The sequence below is a fragment of the Meriones unguiculatus genome, chromosome 14 (genome assembly GCF_030254825.1).
Source record: "Meriones unguiculatus strain TT.TT164.6M chromosome 14, Bangor_MerUng_6.1, whole genome shotgun sequence".
NCBI lineage: Eukaryota > Metazoa > Chordata > Mammalia > Rodentia > Muridae > Meriones > Meriones unguiculatus.
The window spans coordinates 32,297,855-32,307,797 of NC_083361.1; positions in this window are offsets into that span (position 1 = coordinate 32,297,855).

Consider the following 9,943-nt stretch of genomic DNA (forward strand, 5'->3'; position numbering starts at 1 on the left):
GGGTTAGGGTTTAGGGTTAGGGTTATATCAATTTTCAATTTTCCTGTTATAATAATTGAACAGGCGACACGTATGTGAATTAATTAACAAAGTAGTGCTTTGCTTTTCTGTTCTTTCGTTGGAAACTTGTTCCTGTGCTATACAGTGTGATATATCACTTTTCAGTTTTCCTGAATTCCTAATTGAGCGAGCGACACACATGTGATTTAGTTTTTAAAGTGGTGTTTTACTTTTCTGTTCTTTCGTTCGAAACTTGTTCCTGTGCTGTACAGTGCGTTATATCAATTTTCCGTTTTCCTCTTATAATAATTGAACAGGCGACACGTATGAGAATTAGTTAACAAAGTAGTGCTTTGCTTTTCTGTTCTTTCATTGGAAACTTGTTCCTGTGCTGTACAGTGCGTTATATCACTTTTCAGTTTTCCTGTTATAATAATTGAACAGGCGACACGTTTGTGTATTAGTTTTCAAAGTTGTGCTTTGCGTTTCTGTTCTTTCAATGGAAACTTGTTTCTTTGCTGTACAGTTTGATATATCACTTTTCAGTTTTCCTATATTCTAAATTGAGCGAGCGACACACATGTGATTCCGTTTAAAGGTAGTGCTTTGCTTCTCTGTTCTTTCGTTGGAAACTTGTTCCTGTGCTGTACAGTGTGTTATATCACTTTTCAGTTTTCCTGTATTCCTAATTGAGCGAGCGACACACATGTGATTCCGTTTAAAGGTAGTGCTTTCCTTTTCTGTTCTTTCGTGGGAAAATTGTTCCTGTGCTGTACAGTGTGATATTTCACTTTTCAGTTTTCCTGTATTCCTAATTGAGCGAGCGACACACATGTGATTTAGTTTTTAAAGTGGTGCTTTACTTTTCTGTTCTTTCGTTCGAAACTTGTTCCTGTGCTGTACAGTGCGTTATATCATTTTTCAGTTTTCCTGTTATAATAATTGAACAGGCGACACATATGTGAATTAGTTAACAACGTAGTGCTTTGCTTTTCTGTTCTTTCCTTGGAAACTTGTTCCTGTGCTGTACAGTGTGTTATATCACTTTTCACTTTTCCTGTATTCCTAATTGAGCGAGCAACACACAGGAAATTTAGTTTTTAAAGTAGTGCTTTGCTTTTCTGTTCTTTCGTTCGAAACTTGTTCCTGTGCTGTACAGTGCGTTATATCACTTTTCAGTTTTCCTGTATTCCTAATTGAGCGAGCGACACACATGTGATTCGGTTTAAAGTTAGTGCTTTGCTTTTCTGTTCTTTCGTTGGAAACTTGTTCCTCTGCTGTACAGTGTGATATATCACTTTTCAGTTTTCCTGTATTCCTAATTGAGCGAGCGACACACATGTGATTTAGATTACACAGTAGTGCTTTTTACTTTTACGTTCTTTCATTGGAAACTTGTTCCTGTTAGGAACAAGTTAAGGTTAGGGTTAGGGTTAGGGTTAGTGTTAGACTTAGGGTTAGGGTAGGGTTAGGGTTAGGGTTCGGGTTACGGTTAGGGTTAGGGTTAGGGTTTAGGGTTAGGGTTAGTGTTAGGGTTAGGGTTAGAGTTAAGGTTAGGCGGTTAGGATTAGGGTTATATCACTTTTCAGTTTTCCTGTTATAATAATTGAACAGGCGACACGTATGAGAATTAGTTAACAAAGTAGTGCTTTGCTTTTCTGTTCTTTCATTGGAAAATTGTTCCTGTGCTGTACAGTGCGTTATATCACTTTTCAGTTTTCCTGTTATAATAATTGAACAGGCGACACGTATGTGAATTAGTTTTCAAAGTTGTGCTTTGCGTTTCTGTTCTTTCAATGGAAACTTGTTTCTTTGCTGTACAGTTCAATATATCACTTTTCAGTTTTCCTGTATTCTAAATTGAGCGAGCGACACACATGTGATTCAGTTTAAAGGTAGTGCTTTGCCCGTCTGTTCTTTCGTTGGAAACTTGTTCCTGTGCTGTACAGTGTGATATATCACTTTTCAGTTTTCCTGAATTCCTAATTGAGCGAGCGACACACATGTGATTTAGTTTTTAAAGTGGTGTTTTACTTTTCTGTTCTTTCGTTCGAAACTTGTTCCTGTGCTGTACAGTGCGTTATATCAATTTTCCGTTTTCCTCTTATAATAATTGAACAGGCGACACGTATGAGAATTAGTTAACAAAGTAGTGCTTTGCTTTTCTGTTCTTTCATTGGAAACTTGTTCCTGTGCTGTACAGTGCGTTATATCACTTTTCAGTTTTCCTGTTATAATAATTGAACAGGCGACACGTATGTGAATTAGTTTTCAAAGTTGTGCTTTGCGTTTCTGTTCTTTCAATGGAAACTTGTTTCTTTGCTGTGCAGTTCGATATATCACTTTTCAGTTTTCCTGTATTCTAAATTGAGCGAGCGACACACATGTGATTCCGTTTAAAGGTAGTGCTTTGCTTTTCTGTTCTTTCGTTGGAAACTTGTTCCTGTGCTGTACAGTGTGATATATCACTTTTCAGTTTTCCTGTATTCCTAATTGAGAGTGCGTCACACATGTGTTAGTTTACACAGTAGTGCTTTTTACGTTTACGTTCTTTCATTGGAAACTTGTTCCTATTAGGAACAAGTTAGGGTTAGGGTTAGGGTTAGGGTTAGGGTTAGGGTAGGGTTAGGGTTAGGGTTAGGTTTAGGGTTAGGATTAGGGTTTAGGGTTAGGGTTAGTGTTAGGGTTAGGGTTAGAGTTAAGGTTAGGCGGTTAGTGTTAGGGTTATATCACTTTTCAGTTTTCCTGTTATAATAATTGAACAGGCGACACGTATGTGAATTAGTTTTCAAAGTTGTGCTTTGCGTTTCTGTTCTTTCAATGGAAACTTGTTTCTTTGCCGTACAGTTCGATATATCACTTTTCAGTTTTCCTGTATTCCTAATTGAGCGAGCGACACTATTTTGATTTAGTTTTTAAAGTGGTGCTTTGCTTTTCTGTTCTTTCTTTCGAAAATTGTTCCTGTGCTGCACAGTGCGTTATATCATTTTTCAGTTTTCCTGTATTCCTAATTGAGCGAGCGACACACATGTGATTCGGTTTAAAGTTAGTGCTTTGCTTTTCTGTTCTTTCGTTGGAAACTTGTTCCTCTGCTGTACAGTGTGATATATCACTTTTCAGTTTTCCTGTATTCCTAAATGAGCGAGCGACACACTTGTGATTTAGTTTTTAAAGTAGTGCTTTGCTTTTCTGTTCTTTCGTTTGAAACTTGTTCCTGTGCTGTACAGTGTGATATATCACTTTTCAGTTTACCTGTACTCCTAATTGAGCGAGCGACTCATATGTGATTTAGTTTTTAAAGTGGTGCTTTACTTTTCTGTTCTTTGGTTCGAAACTTGTTCCTGTGCTGTACAGTGCGTTATATCACTTTTCAGTTTTCCTGTTATAATAATTGAACAGGCGACACGTATGTGAATTAGTTAACAAAGTAGTGCTTTGCTTTTCTGTTCTTTCATTGGAAACTTGTTCCTGTGCTGTACAGTGCATTATATCACTTTTCAGTTTTCCTGTATTCCTAATTGAGCGAGCGACACACATGTGATTCCGTTTAAAGGTAGTGCTTTCCTTTTCTGTTCTTTCGTTGGAAAATTGTTCCTTTGCTTTACAGTGTGATATTTCACTTTTCAGTTTCCCTGTATTCCTAATTGAGCGAGCGACACACATGTGATTTCGTTTTTAAAGTGGTGCTTTACTTTTCTGTTCCTTCGTTCGAAACTTCTTCCTGTGCTGTACAGTGCGTTATATCACTTTTCAGTTTTCCTGTTATAAGAATTGGACAGGCGACACGTATGTGAATTATTTAACAAAGTAGTGCTTTGCTTTTCTGTTCTTTCATTGGAAACTTGTTCCTGTGCTGTACAGTGTGTTATATCACTTTTCAGTTTTCCTGTATTCGTAATTGAGCGAGCGACACACATGTGATTCGGTTTAAAGTTAGTGCTTAGCTTTTCTGTTCTTTCGTTGGAAACTTGTTCCTGCGCTGTACAGTGTGATATATCACTTTTTAGTTTTCCTGTATTCCTAATTGAGCGAGCGACACACATGTGATTTAGTTTACACAATAGTGCTTTTTACGTTTACGTTCTTTCATTGGAAACTTGTTCCTGTTAGGAACAAGTTAGGGTTAGGGTTAGGATTAGGGTTAGGGTTTAGGGTTAGGGTTAGTGTTAGAGTTAGGGTTAGAGTTAAGGTTAGGCGGTTAGGGTTAGGGTTATATCACTTTTCAATTTTCCTGTTATAATAATTTAACAGGCGACACGTATGTGAATTAGTTTTCAAAGTTGTGCTTTGCGTTTCTGTTCTTTCAATGGAAACTTGTTTCTTTGCCGTACAGTTCGATATATCACTTTTCAGTTTTCCTGTATTCCTAATTGAGCGAGCAACACTCATTTGATTTAGTTTTTAAAGTGGTGCTTTGCTTTTCTCTTCTTTCATTCGAAAATTGTTCCTGTGCTGTAGAGTGCGTTATATCACTTTTCAGTTTTCCTGTATTCCTAATTGAGCGAGCGACACACATGTGATTTAGTATTTAAAGTAGTGCTTTGCTTTTCTGGTCTTTCGTTTGAAACTTGTTCCTGTGCTGTACTGTTTGATATATCACTTTTCAGTTTTCCTGTACTCCTAATTGAACGAGCGACACACATGTGATTTAGTTTTTAAAGTGGTGCTTTAAATTTCTGTTCTTTCGTTCGAAACTTGTTCCTGTGCTGTACAGTGCGTTATATCAATTTTCAATTTTCCTGTTATAATAATTGAATAGGAGACACGTATGAGAATTAGTTAACAAAGTAGTGCTTTGCTTTTCTGTTCTTTCATTGGAAACTTTTTCCTGTGCTGTACAGTGTTTTATATCACTTTTCAGTTTTCCTGTATTCCTAATTGAGGGAGCGACACACATGTGATTCCGTTTAAAGGTACTGCTTTCCTTTTCTGTTCTTTCGTTGGAAAATTGTTCCTGTGCTGTACAGTGTGATATTTCACCTTTCAGTTTTCCTGTATTCCTAATTGAGCGAGCGACACACATGTGATTCGGTTTAAAGGTAGTGCTTTGCTTTTCTGTTCTTTCGTTGGAAACTTGTTCCTGTGCTGTACAGTGTGATATATCACTTTTCAGTTTTCCTGTATTCCTAATTGAGCGAGCGACACACATGTGATTTAGTTTACACAGTAGTGCTTTTTACGTTTATGTTCTTTCATTGGAAACTTGTTCCTGTAGGAACAAGTTAGGGTTAGGGTTAGGGTTAGGGTAGGGTTAGGGTTAGTGCTAGGGTTAGGGTTAGAGTTAAGGTTAGGGGGTTAGGATTAGGGTTATATCACTTTTCAGTTTTCCTGTTATAATAATTGAACAGGCGACACGTATGTGAATTAGTTTTCAAAGTTGTGCTTTGCGTTTCTCTTCTTTCAATGGAAACTTGTTTCTTTGCCGTACAGTTCGATATATCACTTTTCAGTTTTCCTGTACTCCTAATTGTGCGAACGACACACATGTGATTCCATTTAAAAGTACTGCTTTGCTTTTCTGTTCTTTCGTTCGAAACTTGTTCCTGTGCTGTACAGTGCGTTATATCACTTTTCAGTTTTCCTGTTATAAAAACTGAACAGGCGATACGTATGTGAATTAGTTTTCAAAGTTGTGCTTTGCGTTTCTGTTCTTTCAATGGAAACTTGTTTCTTTGCTGTGCAGTTCGATATATCACTTTTCAGTTTTCCTGTATTGTAAATTGAGCGAGCGACACACATGTGATTCCGTTTAAAGGTAGTGCTTTGCTTTTCTGTTCTTTCGTTGGAAACATGTTCCTGTGCTGTACAGTGTGATATATCACTTTTCAGTTTTCCTGTATTCCTAATTGAGCGAGCGACACTATTTTGATTTAGTTTTTAAAGTGGTGCTTTGCTTTTCTGTTCTTTCTTTCGAAAATTGTTCCTGTGCTGTACAGTGCGTTATATCACTTTTCAGTTTTCCTGTATTCCTAATTGAGCGAGCGACACACATGTGATTCGGTTTAAAGGTAGTGCTTTCCTTTTCTGTTCTTTCGTTGGAAAATTGTTCCTGTGCTGTACAGCGCGTTATATCACTTTCCAGTTTTCCTGTTATAATAATTGAACAGGCGACACGTATGAGAATTAGTTAACAAAGTAGTTCTTTGCTTTTCTGTTCTTTCATTGGAAACTTGTTCCTGTGCTGTACAGTGCGTTATATCACTTTTCAGTTTTCCTGTTATAATAATTGAACAGGCGACACGTATGTGAATTAGTTTTTAAAGTTGTGCTTTGCGTTTCTGTTCTTTTATTGGAAACTATTCCTGTGCTGTACAGTGTGTTATATCACTTTTCAGTTTTCCTGTATTCCTAATTGAGCGAGCGACACACAGGTAATTTAATTTTTAAAGTAGTGCTTTGCTTTTCTGTTCTTTCCTTCGAAACTTGTTCCTGTGCTGTACAGTGCGTTATATCACTTTTCAGTTTTTCTGTATTCCTAATTGAGCGAGCGACACACATGTGATTCGGTTTAAAGTTAGTTCTTTGCTTTTCTGTTCTTTCCTTGGAAACTTGTTCCTGTGCTGTACAGTATGATATATCACTTTTCAGTTTTCCTGTATTCCTAATTGAGCGAGCGAAACATATGTGATTTAGTTTACACAGTAGTGCTTTTTATGTTTACGTTCTTTCATTGGAAACTTGTTCCTGTTAGGATCAAGTTAGGGTTAGGGTTAGGGTTAGGGTTAGGGTAGGGTTAGGGTTAGGGTTAGGGTTGGGGTTAGGGTAGGGTTAGGGTTAGGGTTAGGGTTAGAGTTAGGGTTAGGGGGTTAGGGTTAGGGTTAGGGTTATATCACTTTTCAGTTTTCCTGTTATAATAATTGAACAGGCGACACGTATGTGAATTAGTTTTCAAAGTTGTGCTTTGCGTTTCTGTTCTTTCAATGGACACTTGTTTCTTTGCCGTACAGTTCGATATATAACTTTTCAGTTTTCCTGTATTCCTAATTGAGCGAGCGACACTATTTTGATTTAGTTTTTAAAGTGGTGCTTTGCTTTTCTGTTCTTTCTTTCGAAAATTATTCCTGCGCTGTACAGTGCGTTATATCACTTTTCAGTTTTCTTGTATTCCTAATTGAGCAAGCGACACACATGTGATTCGGTTTAAAGTTAGTGCTTTGCTTTCCTGTTCTTTCGTTGGAAACTTGTCCCTGTGCTGTACAGTGTGATATATCACTTTTCAGTTTTCCTGTATTCCTAATTGAGCGAGCGATACACATGTGATTCCGTTTAAAGGTAGTGCTTTCCTTTTCTGTTCTTTCGTTGGAAAATTGTTCCTGTGCTGTACAGTGTGATATTTCACGTTTCAGTTTTCCTTTATTCCTAATTGAGCGAGCGACACACATGTGATTTAGTTTTTAAAGTGGGGCTTTACTTTTCTGTTCTTTCGTTCAAAACTTGTTTTTGTGCGGTACAGTGCGTTATATCGCTATTCAGTTTTCCTGTTATAATAATTGAACAGGCGACACGTATGAGAATTATTTAACAAAGTAGTGCTTTGCTTTTCTGTTCTTTCATTGGAAACTTGTTCCTGTGCTGTACAGTGCTTTATATCACTTTTCAGTTTTCCTGTTATAATAATTGAACAGGCGACACGTATGTGAATTAGTTTTCAAAGTTGTGCTTTGCGTTTCTGTTCTTTCATTGGAAACTATTCCTGTGCTGTACAGTGTGTTATATCACTTTTCAGTTTTCCTGTATTCCTAATTGAGCGAGCGACACACAGGTAATTTAGTTTTTAAAGTAGTGCTTTGCCTTTCTGTTCTTTCGTTCGAAACTTGTTCCTGTGCTGTACAGTGCGTTATATCACTTTTCAGTTTTTCTGTTTTCCTAATTGGCGAGCGACACACATGTGATTCGGTTTAAAGTTAGTGCTTTGCTTTTCTGTTCTTTCCTTGGAAACTTGTTCCTGTGCTGTACAGTGTGATATATCACTTTTCAGTTTTCCTGTATTCCTAATTGAGCGAGCGACACATATGTGATTTAGTTTACACAGTAGTGCTTTTTATGTTTACGTTCTTTCATTGGAAACTTGTTCCTGTTAGGATCAAGTTAGGGTTAGGTTTAGGGTTAGGGTTAGGGTAGGGTTAGGGTTAGGGTTAGGGTAGGGTTAGGGTTAGGGTTAGGGTTAGAGTTAGGGTTATGGGGTTAGGGTTAGGGTTATATCACTTTTCAGTTTTCCTGTTATAATAATTGAACAGGCGACACGTATGTGAATTAGTTTTCAAAGTTGTGCTTTGCGTTTCTCTTCTTTCAATGGAAACTTGTTTCTTTGCCGTACAGTTCGATATATCACTTTTCAGTTTTCCTGTACTCCTAATTGTGCGAGCGACACACATGTGATTCCATTTAAAAGTACTGCTTTGCTTTTCTGTTCTTTCGTTCGAAACTTGTTCCTGTGCTGTACAGTGCGTTATATCACTTTCCAGTTTTCCTGTTATAATAATTGAACAGGCGACACGTATGAGAATTAGTTAACAAAGTAGTGCTTTGCTTTTCTGATCTTTCATTGGAAACTTGTTCCTGTGCTGTACAGTGCGTTATATCACTTTTCAGTTTTCCTGTTATAATAATTGAACAGGCGACACGTATGTGAATTAGTTTTCAAAGTTGTGCTTTGCCTTTCTGTTCTTTCAATGTAAACTAGTTTCTTTGCTGTGCAGTTCGATATATCACTTTTCAGTTTTCATGTATTCTAAATTGAGCGGGCGACACACATGTGATTCCGTTTAAAGGTAGTGCTTTGCTTTTCTGTTCTTTCATTGGAAACTTGTTCCTGTGCTGTACAGTGTGATATATCACTTTTCAGTTTTCCTGTATTCCTAATTGAGAGTGCGTCACACATGTGATTTAGTTTACACAGTAGTGCTTTTTACGTTTACGTTCTTTCATTGGAAACTTGTTCCTATTAGGAACAAGTTAGGGTTAGGGTTAGGGTTAGGGTTAGGTTTAGGGTTAGGGTTAGGGTTAGGGTAGGGTTAGGGTTAGGGTTAGGGTTAGGGTTTAGGGTTAGGGTTAGGGTTAGGGTTAGGGTTAGGGTTAGAGTTAAGGTTAGGCGGTTAGGGTTAGGGTTATATCACTTTTCAGTTTTCCTGTTATAATAATTGAACAGGCGACACGTATGTGAATTAGTTTTCAAAGTTGCGCTTTGCGTTTCTGTTCTTTCAATGGAAACTTGTTTCTTTGCCGTACAGTTCGATATAACACTTTTCAGTTTTCCTTTATTCCTAATTGAGCGAGCGACACTATTTTGATTTAATTTTTAAAGTGGTGCTTTGCTTTTCTGTTCTTTCTTTCGAAAATTGTTCCTGTGCTGTACAGTGCGTTATATCACTTTTCAGTTTTCCTGTATTCCTAATTGAGCGAGCGACACACATGTGATTCGGTTTAAAGGTAGTGCTTTCCTTTTCTGTTCTTTCGTTGGAAAATTGTTCCTGTGCTGTACAGTGTGATATTTCACTTTTCAGTTTTCCTGTATTCTTAAATGCGCGAGTGAAACACATGTGATTTAGTTTTTAAAGTGGTGCTTTACTTTTCTGTTCTTTCGTTCGAAACTTGTTCCTGTGCTGTACAGTGCGTTATATCACTTTTCAGTTTTTCTGTTATAATAATTGAACAGGCGACACGTATGTGAATTAGTTAACAAAGTAGTGCTTTGCTTTTCTGTTCTTTCATTGGAAACTATTCCTGTGCTGTACAGTTCGATATAACACTTTTCAGTTTTCCTGTATTCCTAATTGAGCGAGCGACACACAGGTAATTTAGTTTTTAAAGTAGTGCTTTGCTTTTCTGTTCTTTCGTTCGAAACTTGTTCCTGTGCTGTACAGTGCGTTATATCACTTTTCAGTTTTTCTGTATTCCTAATTGAGCGAGCGACACACATGTGATTCGGTTTAAAGTTAGTGCT